Below are 15,739 nucleotides of genomic sequence, written 5' to 3'. Positions count from 1 at the left end.
CTGACAAACGCCCATTAAAGGCGGTGCATAATGAAGGGGGCCGCGGAGAGCGGCCGAGGGGAGGGCCCGGGGCGCGGGCGCGCGTGGGGGACCCCGGGGTTGGGTCTGTGCCCGGGGCTCCCTGCCGGAGCCAGGATGCTGTCCTCGAGGGGTGGCGGACCGGGCCGGGGGGCGCACCGCGACCTGGCACATCCGGAAGGGCGAGGCTGGTGCACGTCGGGCGGGCCTCGGAGGATCCTGTCCCAGCAGCCGGGCCAGAGAGGGGGCTGAGGGAAGTGGGAGGGGTGCGGGAGAGCCAGAGAAAGGGGCACAGAGACAAACAACCCGAGAGAGAGCGAGAGACACTGGCTCGAAAGACAGGGAGAAAGAACAGGAGAGAGCGAGCAGGAAAGGGAGGGACAGACCAAGAAACAGAGACAGAGATGAGAGAGCCCGGGAATGATCGAGAAAAGCCCAGGGGTCCAGTGACCACAGAGAAGGGAGAGGAAAGAGGGGAGAAGTGGCAGAAGGGGGTGGATATTTCCCTCGGGTGGGCGCAGCGGTGTAGACGCCCCGGGGGGCTCCTGGAGGGGGTGGGGGCCCTATCCCCTAGGGACCACAGTGAGGAAGGGCTGTGGGTATAGTGTCGGAAAAGGCCCCAAGCGCCATCCGTTCTCTTACTCCCCGCGGCCCCCACCTCCAGCAGCAGCAGATCCACGCACCCCCCCAACCGGAAGCTGGTCACATAGAGACACGCAGGCTCAACTCCAGCAAAGGTGCTCACCCACGGGGGCCAAGGCTCTAGGCCACAGCCTTGGCTCCAAGCCTGGGATGAGCTGGGTGGGCTGGGATCCCTCGTTCTATCCATAGGCATCAGGATTTGGGACCTTGGTCCTTCCCGGGAGAGGAGTAGGTGTGCAGGGGACCGGGGGACCCCTCCGAGCTGCAGGAACTAACACGCCCCATTGGGACACTGCTTACACCCTAGCCTAATGCAAGTAGAGCAGCACGTCCTCAGTGAGCACACCTCAGCACGCTCAGTGCCCCAGGGACCCCGGGGTGGGGGAGGGCGCGGCACGTCGCCCATTGCCTCCATCCCTGAGGGCGTGGCTCCAGGCCGGCGTCTGTCTAGTCAGAGTCCACCAACAGTCTAAAGACCAGGCCACTGGTGGTTAGTGACCCAGACTCTGAATGAAGGTCCCTGCGTGACAGAGGACAGAGGGAGGACAGCCTCCAGGCAGCCCCCAAGGACAGAGCCAAGCTGGGAACTTACTCGCTGGGGTTCTCAGACCTGGCCTGGGATTACACACTGTAGTCTTCAGTACATAGTCTTTGAATGAGTGGACGGCTCAGCCACTTCCTAGCCACGTGACCTTGGCCGTGTAGCGTTGCCCCTCGGAGATGCCGGCTTCTTGTGCGCGAGATGCCTCCCATGTAGCATAACTCAGTAGAATTAGTGCCGCCAAGGTCCCTGTCCTCCGGATCGGCACAGGGCACGTGCCCGCAGGAGGGAACCATTGTTTCGCGTGCAGACCGTGATGGCTTTGAGGGCGAATCGGGAAGGATCGGCCGTCATGCTGGGACAGCAGGCACCCACGGCCTGAGGTTCCGTCCAGAGGACCTGGTTGGCAACACGCATGTTTGTCAGTGTGACTCCTCCAAAGCGACTGAGCTCCCTGGGCAGGGTTTTCTCCTCGTCCCTGGGCCCTGGCGTTGGCGTCCACCCTGCAGCCCGAGGGAGCTGGTCTGAAACCCACCGTTGTCTTCTTCCCCTGCACCAGCTTCTGCTAGTGCCTGCACCCCGGGCCACGGCTCGCAGCCTCTCCCTCCAGGCTCTAGCTTTTGCTCTCCCAACCTCTTCACCTAGAGCTTCCTGCCTGCAGTGTTTCCTGGACCAGGAAGCCCCCCGGGCCCCCACCTCGGGCCTGGGTCTGGCTGGACACTGCTGGGGTACCAGGCCCTGAGACTCCCGGGCCCGGCCGAGGGAGGGGGTGCCTGGCTTCGTGGTGTCTTCCTGGCAGGGCAGGGTTCTCATGCGCAAAGTCGTGCTGGGGTGGGCTGGGCTGTGCTGGGACGGCAGCGTGACCCACAGGGTGGCGACCTCTGCCCCTCCCCCACCAATACCACACCAGGTGTGTGTGTGTGTGGGGGGGGTTATGTGGTAATAGCGACCCTGTTAATTGCTTCCAAATGGTCGCTGCTGCCATTTGACTAATTGGTCTCTTCCAGACCCCAGCATGGGCACCCCCGGGCCTGGTCCCAGCCCCCGCCTCGCCACCAGCTCCCAGTCCCTGAGACCTCTGCTCTGGGTGCACTCCTCCCCCACATCACCTCCCAACCCTCTGGTATCTGGGTCACCCCCTGGGATCCCACCCCAGGTCCAGAGAACAGTCCTGCCAGTTGGGGCGACTATCAGCTGTGGTGCTGGTGGCAGGCCCTGACCTCACTCTAATGAGGCTCCCCGAGGGCAGTGGGGGAGGGACCTGGCCTGAGTGCAGCCCACTGGAGCCTGTGGGCCCTGGAAGCCCGCAGGTGGTCCTGCTCAACCCCTCTCAGGGACGTCTCACAGCTGGGAGCCCAGGGGGAGAGACTGGGACCTCCCATCCTCCTGCAGGCTGCAGGGTCCAAGGCCTGAGCGGGGGTGGGAGGGTGGAGGCATCTTTGCTATCAATCTCCCCCTTTTGCTTCTGGCTAAGTTGGAAACCAGGGGGCAACGGAGGGAGACTTGAAGGTGGAAGTCTGCCCCCAGCCAGCGCCGTTCTCTGCCTGATCGACTCCGGGAAGAGCCGCGGGCTGCCCTCCTCTCTCTAAAGGGCAGGGCTGGGTTCCATCACCAGGCAGGAACCCACTCGGTTAGGGGGCACAGATCCCCAAATGTCCCGGGAATCCTGGGCTGGAGGGGTTGTGGGGTTCCTGGCCCCCCAGGGGGCTTGAACACTGCCTGGGCCACATATGGGCACAGGACGCCCACTTTCCCATGTGCTCGCACAAACCTCAGGCTGGGCCCAGCTTCCGAATGGCGTCACAGGCCAGGAGCACCCCCTGTGCACAGCGGCACCCCAAGGAGGCAAATGAGAGACCCAGAAGGGGGTTATGCAGGCCGGAAGCTTAGCGTTGCTACCACCCAAGCCGAGTCTTTTGAAAATTCTGTTTATTTCTATTTTTTAACTTTAAAGAGCTCTATCGAGATATATAACTCACAAACCCTGCAATTCACCCATTTAAAGATGACCACTCGGGAGCTTTTAGCTTGTGCACAGAGCTGGGCGTCCGTCTCCCGGGGTTTCTCTGCTGGAGACGTTTCATCTAAATAGACTCATTTGATATGAGGCCTCTTGGGACCGCCCTCGTGCGCTTCTCAGAATGCTTCGAGACGCACCCCCGTGCACCCGCGTTCATCCACGTGCAGTGCGTGTCGGGGCCTTGCTCCTTTTTAGGGCCGAGTGATGCTCCCTCCTGTGGCCCCCCCACATTTGTCTGGCCATCCCCTTCATCAGTTGACGGGCTTTGGGGCTCCCTCCCCGTGCTTGCGCGGTCGTGAAACTCCTGCCTGCAAGGAAGAGGAATTCTCTTGGGATCGACGAAGGTGGGTGTACAGCTCGGGTCCTCCCCCATGACACCAAGGGCCACCTCGGGCCCGTGCACCCCTCCTGGCATGGGGCAGCCGGTGTGACCCCGAGCACGGCCTCCAGAGACGCTGGCCCGTGTCTACGACCTCTGTGTGCCCCGGCCTCCTGGTTTGTGAGAGGAGGGATGGGAACCCCCACTGCATGCACCGTTGAGCTTTGAACAATTCGGGGTTCCAAGTGCCGACCGCCCCCGGTCCAAGCAGAACTTTGACTCCAGTATTAAACTACCAACAGCCTATGGTTGACCAGAAGCCTTGCCGATAACACAGACAGTCCGGACAGAGAGTTTGTATGGGACATGAGTCATGTACTGTACACGCCGCCGGTACAGCGAGCTGGAGGCAAGAAAATCGTGAGGAGGAGAAAGTGCATCGACCTCATGTGTTGTATTTAAGTACTGAAAATACGGACAAGTGGACCAGTGCAATTCAGAGCTGGGTTGTTTGAGGGTGTGGGGTCCTTTCGCTGCGTCCTCACGGCGTCATCCCTCCGTGCGTATCTGTGTCCTGATCCCCTCTTCCTGTAAGGATGCCGGTCACACAGGATCAGGGCCAGCCTACGGACCACATTGTGTCTTAATCACTTATCGAAAGACCTTGTCTCCAAATACAGTCCATCTGAGTGGCTGGGGGTCACAGCTCAATGTAGGAATCTGGGGGACACGATTCAGCCCATAAAAAATGCTAACAAGAAGGTGTGCCCGGGCCTGCAGGTGGGGTGGGGTGGCGTGGGGGCTGGGGCTGTGACCTGCAGCCTCTGCCCTAGTCCCCCCAGCTGAGAGAAGCCGGAGGAGCTGGACGCCAGAATGAGTGTCCCAGGGCGATCTCCTGGAGCAGGGGGCTGACCCGGCCCCCGGACTGTGGGACCTCGAGGGACCTGTGTTCCCGGGACCGGCCATGCCCACGAACCTGTGGGGACTCCTAGTTGCTCTCAGCCTCTCCCAAGGAAGTCTGAGGGCCTCCAGCCCTCTCCGGCAGGTGCCGACCAGGGTGGGTCTGCAGACCACAGCCCCGTGGGCACGGGCAGTTTCTGGGCAATGCAGCTTCCCTTCTCCCTCTGAGCCAGGTCCAGTACCACCGACTCCACAAGTCAAAGTCGAGACCCTAAGATGTGGCTGCCCTAAGTCCCCCCTTGATTTTGTGGCTGCCGACCTGGGCGGGTGCTGGATGCGCGTAGGTGGAGGGGAGCAAGGTCAGGCAGGAGCTGGCCTGGCACGCATTTTGTTAACGAGAAGCGTTTCTCGTTTCCCAACGTGGAGGCCGAGCTGGTGCCCCTTCTTCAACCGCCCGCTGCCCTCTTCAGCCGAGCAGGAGAGCCTCCCGTCCCCATGGCCACCAGCTACCAGATCCCCTGACATGCTGCTTGCAAACCTCCTGAGCTTTCCGGGTGCAGGCCACACCCCTTGCTCCCGCTTGGGTGCAGTCTAGCCCCTGCCCGTCTCTCCAGCTCCTTCTCTGACCCTTGGCCTCGGCGGTCACCGGGAGCGTCACCTAGTCCCCCAGAGCCACGGCGATGCCCCTCCTCGGGGACTCTGATGACTTCCCCATTGCTCTGCCCCCACGTCTGACTGGTTTAGACTCTTTTGTACTTGGCGATCCCGCTGACAGAGACCCTCCTTGGACAGGTCATCCCCGCACCCCTCCCCTGCTGCCCCTCGCTCTGGCCAGGCCGAGCGTCTCCCCTCGGGTCCCTGCCTCATGGAAGGGCAGCTGCGGGCCCCTCTCACCCACCCGGCTATGAAGTCCAAAGGAGGCCAGGCTGGTTTGCTTTTCTCAATGCCTCACTGCCCCGCCCACGATGAACACATGAATGAGTGAATGAATGAATGCAAGCCCAGCATCCCTCAGCCCGACGCTGGTGGTCGTCGGAGTGGCACCGTGGAGGAAAGGAGGTTCTCACGCGGACCTGCTAATGCTGGGACACGGGGAGACAGAACAGTATCACGTCCCCTCCCGCTGCCTGACAGGGGGTGGTGTCCCCCCCCCGGAGGAGGGGTGGAGGGGGATTTCTGGAACGTTCCATTGGCAAAACTCCTGAAAAACTGCAGACGAGGAAACCCCAGCCTAAGGATGATTCACCAGAGGGTATCTCGGAGCCGAAGGTGCTTGTTGACCCTAAGGAGTCCGCCTCACGGGGAAGGCCATCGGGGCCGCTGCACTGAGCAGGACGGGGACACACACACCAGACCATTCTGCAACAGTGTCTCCTTGCTCTAGGCATCCCACAAAGTCCCTAAAGAAATATGGCCAAGGATGTCCACTGCAACACCGTTCACGGGGAAGGATATCAAACCAGGAACAGCAAACCACGCCACCCACACCCCCCACGTGGCCAGTAAGGGAGACCAGGGCCTGGGGAGGACAATCCCATCCGCCGTTTACCTGTTGAAGGAGTCTGAGCGCAGGGCTTCCCTGCAGGAGGGGCCGAGGCACCCCAAGGGTCAGGACTAACAGCGGCAGAGACCGAAGGCAGGAGATGGGGGAGACCGAGGAGGCATGAGCGTGTCCATCGAGTGTCGCCCCCGGGGCTGGGGTCAGACCCCGACCGCCTGGCTGTCAAGGTCCCTGTTCCCTCCCACGCATCGACTCAGCCCTGGGAGCAAAAAATCTGAAGGACCAAGCACCCCCTTGCAGATTGCTGGGGTGGACACCTCAGGACACCCCAAGCCTTCAGCTCCCCCCCCAGCATCAGAGGCCAGGAACTAGGGTGGAGGCCTGGCGGGGCTCCTCGGGGACACCGGGCCCTAGACCCACACTCCCCCACCTTACCCACAAAACACTGACGCTGCAGGATGAAATCGCTCCAACCCGGGACAGACGGATGGACGGATGGATGCACAGACGGGCTTAAGCAAAGCCCCCACTTGACTTGAGAGAAGAACTTGGGGCCCACACGGACCCGGCCGCTGCCGGTCGGAAGCCCGCACAATGTAGCTAATTGGCCTCAGCCTTGTTCTCTCTCGGATTTGAAATCCTTTTAGCAGCAGATTACGAGACAATGGGCTGAACTCGCGGGGCGGTCATTAGGCGGGCGGAAGGCTGGGCCGCTCCGGGCCGGCTCGTTCCTGGGTGGTTCGAGGTGCCGTGCGTCTCTCCTGGGGACATGCACACAGACCTAAAGAATGTCTCCGAGCCACAGTGACATTTTCATTACGGGTGGCCGGCTGGCCTTCACAAAGGAGACGTTCCCTGGGGCTCAGGGTCCTCGACCCGGAATGTTCTTAGCCGGCACCCGGGCTCTCTTGCTCTGGGTGAAAAGTGGCACCAGAATCCAAGTCAAACACCCCCGACCTTTGCCCTGCACGTGGCACTTGTTCCCAGGGCCGGGACTCCTTTGGGGTGTGGGTGGGGGGCCTCGCTGGGCTGCTCTCCCAGAGCTCCCTGCCTTTGGCCAGGACTAGGGAAGAGCTGCCCGGTCCCCGGCTGTCCCGCAGGTCGGCCATTGCCCCCCGCAACCCCCAGATGCCTCTTCCCTGACCTGTGGGGCCGCGCGGTGCTCTCGCCGGGTTGCCAGGCTGTGGTGTGGGCTGTGGGCTTTGGGCCCAGTTACCCTTGGACGAGGACGGAGTCCTGCCCACAGGCTCAGGCCCCCTGCCAGCGCTCCCTGCTATGAAGCTGGGGGTCCCAGGGGTTCGAGGAGCACGGAGCCCCCAAGACAGAGCTCACAGCAGAGGCAGAGAAGGAAGCCTCGTCCTCACTGCGGGGGCAACAGCCTCATCCGTGAAGCCGTGATGTTCTCGGCTACATTGGGTGGCCGCCGGCCAGCTTCTTGATACGGTCTTTCTGTGACAGACACGGAGCAGAATCTCGTCACCTTGGCCCGGCGGCTAAGAGAGAGCCGGGTCCCTGCCGCTCCATCAGGTGCCTTGCCGGGGCCGCGGGACACCTGCTGGGTCACTGCCTTGCCGGGGCGGGGGGCGGGGGGCGGGGGGGCTTTGCCTCGGGCCGGCACCGTGTGCTTTCCGCAAGGACGACACGCAGACTGGCTTATTTCTACAGCCTCACTACTGAGACGGAGCCCACGTACCAGGCGGCGCAGCCAGCTACGGCGCGGGGCTCGGTGGGCTGGCGCGAATTCAGGCTTGCGCAGTCGTCGCCACCATCGGCGGGGCGTTTTAAGATCCCTGAGAAACTCGACAGCCATCCGCAGTCCCCTCCCTTCTCCTAAATGCCCCCCACCAGCCCCCAGCAAGTCCGCAGGCCCTTGGCGCACACGTGAATCTGTCTGTTCCCAAAATATCGCACAGACGGACCACGCACTAGGTGGTCTTTCGTGAGAGGCCAAACTTAGTTTTGAAACCAAGAAAGAGCCCCCTCTCCTCCCCGGTGCCCCCCATCTTAGGGCCTGCTAGCCACCCACATGTAGCAGGGGGCAGGGGGCAGGGCCCCAGTCCCCACCTGGTGTGGAGACAACTGGCATTCGGGCCGCTTCTAAGCCAGCCTCTGGAAACGGTGCTCGGAGACCCTGAGGGAGGCTCTCAGGCGGTGCCCGCGCCAGACCAGCCTGGCCTCAGGGCACAGGGGCCTCGGTCAGCACCGTGAGGACAGAAAGAGACCCCTTGTGCCGTGAGCCAGAGCCAAGTGTCAGGGCCACTCCCTGGGACACGGGGAGCCCCTCCTCTGTCCCCTGCCCCGACCACAGGAGCCCCGGGATCTGTGCTTCCCAAACCCAGGAGCTGGGGAGCAGTGGGACCCTCCCCGGTTCCGCACACAGCCGCAGCACCGCCCTCGTGAGGCTGTTGAGAGGATTGCCGTGGGGGGGGTCACGGGCAAGCGTCCCCTCCACCTTCCCTCCCTGCCTGGCTCCCCGTGCTTCCCACCTCCTCCCAGCCCCCCCCACCCAGCCCCCTACACTGGTCCACCCGCCCTGCAGCCCATTCACCTCTGAGAACTGGACTATGAATGCCTCCTTGCGACCCTCACACCCACCGCGGGGGCCACCACTGTCCCACCCAGAAACCCCAGCGCATTCCCCATCTCTTCTGCCTCCCCAGCCTGGGACGGTGCCTGCTTCAGCTCTGGTCCCGGCTCCTGCCCTCACTCAAAGCCAAACCCACCAGAAGGCCAAAGTCCCCCGGCCCCAGGCTGCACTGCGTAGGAGCCCTGAGATGTCGCTATCTTTGCCATAAGGACCCCTGGCTTCACTGCGTCCACACGTCGACAGCACGTCAACAGCAAGTCCCCCAGGCCAATCTGACATCCACCAGCTGCGGAAATTGCTCTCTTAGACCATCCGTGAGACCAAACTGTGGGCTGATCAGTTTTTAATTAATATTCACCCAGGGACATTTCGAATTCCTGCTTCGCCCCAGGCCACGAGTGGGGCCACAAGCTTGGACAGTCTCTCCTGGCAGCAGGTGGGGCGGGGACAGCCAGCAAACATCAAGGACCAAGGAGCAAGAGGGTGACACACCCAGACCCTCTGGCCAGGAAGGAGAGCCCCTGCCAAACCACTAGCCTTGGACCCTCACATAACTGCTCAGGAACGCCAGGGTCCCTCCGACCCTCCAAGTCCCTCAGTTTTCATTACCCTTCACAGTGTCCCGTGTCCAGGCAGCGGCTTCCCGTTCACCCCCGTGCTCCCCTTTGAGTTGCCCCGAGGTCCCTGTAGCAGACAGACTGGGCACCACATGCTCCGTTTCACAGATAAGGAAACCGAGGCACAAAAAGCGGCCACTTCGCAGAAGTGCACGCAGCCGGTAAGTGGGCGAGCCGGGCTTCGAATCCGCAACCCAACCCACACGCTGCACCCCTTTCCCATTGCCATCAACACAAAAGAGAAACCCAAGCCACAGAGCTGTTCCCCTGGATTCCACCTGCAGCTGAAGGGGGGTGGGCATACCCAGTGTGACCCAAGGGGACACTCCCAGACCCCGATACGGTGCCCCCTACGCCCAATGTGCCCTTCCCAGCATCTTATAAATGTGAGCTCACTTACGTGTTTGTAACCACTTCCGTAGACAGCAATTCGGAGAAGCCCATTTCAGAGATGACAAAACAGAGGCACAGGGAGGTTGAGCCGCTTGTCTGCAGGTGCTCGGTGGCCTGGGGGGACAGAGCCCAGACTCAGGGGCCAGGAGCCGGCTCGGGAGTTGGTGCCCGAGCGCCCAGGCTCTGCTGCCTCTGTCCTGGCTCCGGGGCTGGTTTTCCTGCTGCCCCAGGACCGTCGTGAAGACGAGGTATTGCACAAGGAGAGCTCTTGGTAACACAGGAAGGGAAAGGGCAGCTTTCGGTATCGTCCATACATTTTGTTTGCGCATAGGAGAAAAAAATCGAGCTGCATTTTTATAGAAAAAAGGTGCTATCCCTATATTACCTGGGGCAGGTCTTGGGAGGGGGGCAGACACAAACGTAGGCAGAAAAGTGATTAGGGAGGAGAAATGGGGGTGGGAGTGACCTTCCTTCCCCCCACCGCCTCTCCCATCACCCATCCCATCGTCTTTAAGACAAAAATAACTCATTTCCCCATGAATGGGTTTCTTTAAAGTGTCACTTCCAAATTCCTTTGGGATTCTCTGGCTCACTCAGGTGTCTGCAGAGGGAGCAAGGTGGGGCAGGGCCCAGGCCAGGACAGGGGACCGAGGTAACCAGACCCCACCAGACCCCACGTGTGCTGCTTCCGGGAGGGAGGCTGGAGGCACAGCGGCTCCCGCAGGCCCAGCCCTGCCTGCATGGGGTACGCGGACCTGATCATTTGCAGACGCTAACATCGTAGCTACAGGTGTCTGGCTTGGGGTCACGCCTTGGAAGCACGCTTGGTTTTAGAAAACTTGGCCAGAGCCAAGCTGGGAGAGAGCTTCCTCGCCGTGCAAGTCACGGCTCCACGGCCGCCCTGGGGTCCCCAGGGAGCGGGTGTGTGGCTGCGGGCCGCCCTCGTGCTCTGAGACTTCCCAGCACTGGCCGGCAGACAGCTTGTAAAGCGGAGCGGAGGGGCCCATCACGCAGGACCCAGCATCTTCCAGGCCTCCGGCACTGAGGGACCTACGGCCCTGGGGCCGGCGGGGGGCCATGGGGTGCGCTTTCCTCCTGGGCAGCCGATCTTCTGCTCCCGTGGCCAGGCTGCCCTGCGCACTCCCTGTCCACAGCCTCCTTCCTCATGCGAGAGATGTGCCAGGCCCTGGGCCCACCGGCGAGAGGGAGGGGAAAGTGGTACAAGCTCCCCGTGGCAGCTCCGAGGGTCCCCCTGCAGCGCTGGGCCTTGTGCTGCTCAGACTGTCCTTCAAGGCCCGAGGCTGCCTGGGCTGGACTGAGCCCTGCGGCCCTTCCCGCCTCCCCTCTCAGGGTGCTCTCCCTCACCACCTCCGCTCACTCGCTATCTTAGTCACAGTCCAAGCCAGAGGCCCAGAAAGGGCAAGAGACTCAGGAGGGTCGCACAGCCAGCAAGGGGCTGCATTCACGGGGCTCAGCCTCCACACCCCAGGCTGCGTCCTTGATTAGGAATATAGCAGCAGGGACCTTCGCCGTGGGATGACCACGTCCCCACACCCCGTTCAGAGGGCGAAACAGGCCCAGAAAACTGAGTGACTGGCCCAGGATCTCAGTGCCTCACAGTGGGGTGCAGGGTTGGGCCCGGGCCCTGCTCCCTGGGGCTGCTGCCCCCCACCCCAGGCTGGGGGAAGGCGCGGGCAGGAACAGGACCAGCAGAGCCCGGCGCACTCCCTCTTCAGAGCATTCTGGACTCCAACCATCCCCGCCCCCCATTCGTCTGGTTTTCAAGGAATACTGTGGTCTTTAAAAATCATTCATCTTCAAAGCCTAGAAGAGAAAAGGCTGTGGAGGGGCCGCCCGGCCTTGCGAGGGGCCGGGACACTTTGCTGAGTGCCTGAAACGATGACTAATTGAGCCCGGCCACCACTTTCCAGGAGCCGGGGCCGTCTCCGGAGGGCAGGCTGGGGGGGGAGCAGCTGTGGCCCCACCTCCCCAGCCCAGTGGAGCCGTGTCCTGGCCCCAGGGCAGCCCTTCTGGCTGTGGTTTGGGAAACCAGGAGCCCCCATGAGAGGCCAGGCGCCAGGTGGGAGCCATTTTGGGGTGCCCTCTGGGAAGCCGGTTGTAATAATATCAGCCAATTTTTCCCTTGATTTTCTGGGGCTGCTGGAACCAAGGACCACGACCTGGGGGCTTAAAGCCACAGACATTCCTTCTCTCTCCGGTCTGAAGGCTGGAAGTCTGAACTCGAGGTGTGGGCAGGTCTGTGTTCCTCCTGGAGGCACCAAGGGAAGATCCTCCCAGCTTCCTCCAGCTTCTGGGGCTCCAGGCGTCCCTCCCGTCTCTGTCTCCCTGGTCACGTGATGTTCTGTCCCTGGCCTGTGTCTCTTCTTTTCTAACAAGGACACCGGCCCTTGGACCAGGGCCACCCTCCCTGCCCGGTGACCTCCTCTTAACTTAATTGTGGCTGCAAAGACCTTATTTCCAAATAAGGTCCTATCACAGGTTCTGGGGGTTGGGACCTGGAGATTTCTTTTGGGGGGGACATAATTGTGCCCCTACATCACGTGATGTCCACGGTGGCCGGTCCCTTCACGGGCATCACTGCAGGGAAGCTGTTGTATGCAACAGGCCTGTGAGGGAGACATGTTGCCGCTAACATCATGCTTCCCGGTTACAGTTGGAGAAACTGAGACACCAAGCCCTGGGCTCGTTTGCTAGCCTAGGCGCCCTGACCGACAGCAGGAGAAGGGGCTGTGAGCCCCCTTCCTGGAGGGGACAGCGGGGCACGTCAGTAGCCCACACCCTGGCAGCCCATGGTTGTCCGGCCCCAAGCCCCAGGCACCGCCCACCACCCCTCAATGCGTCTCTAGCCAGTAAAGCCTTGAGCCTTGGCAGAGTGAGTTGTGAATTCCTGAGGCAGAAGGTTAGGGACTAGGGGCCAGAAAAACGCAAGCTGGTTCCAGCTCAGGCACGACCTGTTGAGGGGCCTTGGACAGGACACCTCCGCTCCCTGGGCCTCAGTTTCCCCAACTGGGAAAAGAGGAGGGGTCTAGGTCTGCAGTGACCCCTAGCTGTGTGTGGTGCAGGAGCGCTCAGAATGTGGCCCGTGTGAGTGATGGAAGAAAGCTTCATTCTACTTCATTTTAGTTCTTTAAAACTTAGATTCAAAAACACCCGACCAAGGGACTTATGGGGGGCTCATTTGGTTGAGCGTCTGACTTCAGCTCGGGTCATGATCTGGGGTCCTGGGTTCGAGCCCCACATCAGACTCTGCGCTCCGCGAAGTCTGCTTCTCCTTCTCCCTCTGCCCCTCCCCCACTCGTGGGTGCGCGAGCGCGCGCGCACACTCGTGAGCGCTCTCTCTCTCTCAAATAAATAAATAAAATCTTTAAAAAAAATTGACTGATCTCATTATTGGAAAATATCCGTGTACATCTGGAACAGCCTCGGTGCATGAGTCTACTTTTCAACCGCAGGTTTTATGAGACCTAAACGCAGTATCCTCCACGAAAACATCGTGTCAGGATAGAGGGGCTCGATGAGCAAAGGGCACACACCCCGATTTGGGAGATCAGTGGCAGAAAAAGAACGTGAAGTGGCTCGTGAGTATTTTTTATAGCAAAACATAGTGAAACGATGCTGTTTGGAGGATATGCCAAATTACATAAAATATATTATTGAATCAGTTTCACCTGCTTCTCTTTCCTCCTTTGAATGTGGCAGAAAATTAGGAAAAGGACCTCGTTCCCACTGGACAGAACGGGTCTGGATCCATGGTTCTGCGGGTCAATCCCTGACTCCCACAGTGTCCAAGATGCAAAACCAGTGGCCTGGGGGCCGAGGGCTCGTCATTGAGCCTGCGCTCCCGGGCGGAGGCCCACCGCAGCGGACTTGCCGTGTAACGAACAGCCCGACCCGCTGCGGCAGGACACCCGTCAGGTCCCTGAGCTCTCAGCGTCTGCAGGTCAGGAACACAGAACAGGACACGGTGGACATGGCTTGTCTCTTCCTCATGATGTCTGGGAGACCGGGAGGCTGAGGGCACCTGGACAGCTAGATGTGGAATCACCAGGGGCCCCCTCAAAGGTCTGGGGGTGCAGGGGGTGGGGGTGGGGCACTGGGCCCAGCTGGGTCTGTCGGAGGAGCGTCCCCAGGGCGAGCACGGCAAGAGAAGGAGGCAGGGGTACAACACGGTTCCTGTTTTCTTCACTTTATTGAGAAATACCTGACCAGGGTAATGGTGTATATTTAAAGTGTTACAATGCGACGATTTGATAGACACATACATGTGGGCAGAGCCCAAGATCAAGGCCCGCAGCAGCACACGCGTCACCTCGGAGTTAACCCTTTCTCTGGGTGGGCAGATAGACGCGCAGTCAGAGGGTCACTGGACCCCACCCAGCTGCACGGCCGATCCCCAACTGCTTGCCAGCCCCGTCCCTCTCCCAGGCGAGTGCACAGAGATGCTGCCTCCAGGCGGAAAGCTTGTCACAGACTTTGCAGTCACGTCTACACTTCCAGGACTCCCATTCTCTGAGGGCCAGCTGCAGGGGCCACACGCACCGGGCTCCTCCCCGCCAGGCCCACGGGAGCCAACAAGGCGGGCTTCCCACGCCCCCAGGGACACGTGAGAGTCTCCCATGCCACCACCCCTGCCTTGGCTCTCCGGGCATCCTGAGGCTCCCCGTCCCCCGCGTTCCAGGGGCGGGCTCCCTTGTTCAGCCTGGCAGGGGGGAGTGCTGGGCCGCCCCTCCTGCTCGGAAGTGGATCCTGGAGGACAGACCACGTGTGCCTGGCGTGGCTACACAGCACTGTATTCTCTGGTCAGGCGCCGACTCAGACCCCTGGCCCCCGACGACAGGCAAGCCACTCATTCCCAACCCTCATTAGGCAGAGAGAACCACAGTCCTTTTCTCCAGAGAGGACTAAGGGACAATGTAAGTGAACAGCTTCGCTCATTGCCTGGGATCCAGCTAGTGTGACCGACATTAGCGGCAATCCTCCCCCCACAAAAGATGGAAGTTCTCTGGTTTCCCGCCCCCTCCCCGGGATCGTCCATCTGTATTAAATCCATACCCTTTCCTACAACAAGGTGTCTGCATCAGAGAGGCTCCGCTGACTTAGAAAAAGGGCATTTAGCCTCGTGGACGTTCACCCAGAATTCCTGCGATCCCCGTGTCCTCCCCGACAGTGAGGCCAAGCACTGCCTGATCCTGAGAGCTTCGGGCACCTGGAGTGACTTACCGAGTCCTTCAGCAACCCAGAGGAGTTGGAGATGGCAGCACCTCCATTTCGCAGAAGACACAGAGCCTCGAAGTGTGAAGTGACTTGCCCAAGGTCACCCGGCCGCTGAGGGGAGGCGCCAAGATCTGAAGTCAGCCATGTGCCCGCGAAGCCAGCACTGGGAACCACAGGGCTCTGCCTCCAACCAGCTGCGAGGCAGCCCAGAAGCCCCCGACACACCCGAAAGCCATCGTTAGGGGGGACAGCAAGGAGTGCAGGCCGAGTGCCAGGGAGGGACCAGGCATAGCCCCAGACCCTCCTCCCACAGTATTTCATGTGGTCCTTCATCCGTCATGCCCACTTAGAGCGGGAGCCCGAACCAGATCCCGACTGCGCGGCCTGGCTCCCCGGCCAGAGTGAGAACCCGGACCACTGGCTCTGGGTCCCGGGCTTCATCACTAGGCGGTCCTGCGCCCACATCCCGCAAGCAGATGAACACAAAGTAACCATCCTAAGACTAGCTCATTCCTGCTTCGGACACGTTGTTGCCATCCCACCGGCCATTCACAACTCCCTGTTGGGACGACGGCTCCTAGGGTCCCCCCCAGAAACTGAGGCCCAGAGAGTCTATGTCATTGGCTTCCGGTCCCGCCTATGTGCATTTCTGCGTGAGCCCCGGGCTGCGCGTAGGTCAGCACGGCAGAAAGGGAAGGGGCCGTCTTCTCTGTCTTGCTCACCCACGCGGCCTGAGTCCATCTGGCCGGCCCGCCTCCAGGCTCCCTCCTCCTGGTGGGGCTCCTGAGCGACCCTGGGCCTGGCCTAGAGGCCCTGGAAGCTTCTGGCTGCTGTTGCATCCCTGCGGGAAGCCCCTGAACGAAGGCAGGTGCTGTGCTAGCCAGGTTGGGGGGTGCGCCGGCAGCCGACCCCTCAAACCCTGAGACGGCGGCCCTGCTCAATGCCATCCTTGAGAGGCTGGGGTCG

This window comes from Martes martes (genome assembly GCF_963455335.1).
Source record: "Martes martes genome assembly, chromosome: 10".
NCBI lineage: Eukaryota > Metazoa > Chordata > Mammalia > Carnivora > Mustelidae > Martes > Martes martes.
This window is presented reverse-complemented; position numbering follows the sequence as displayed.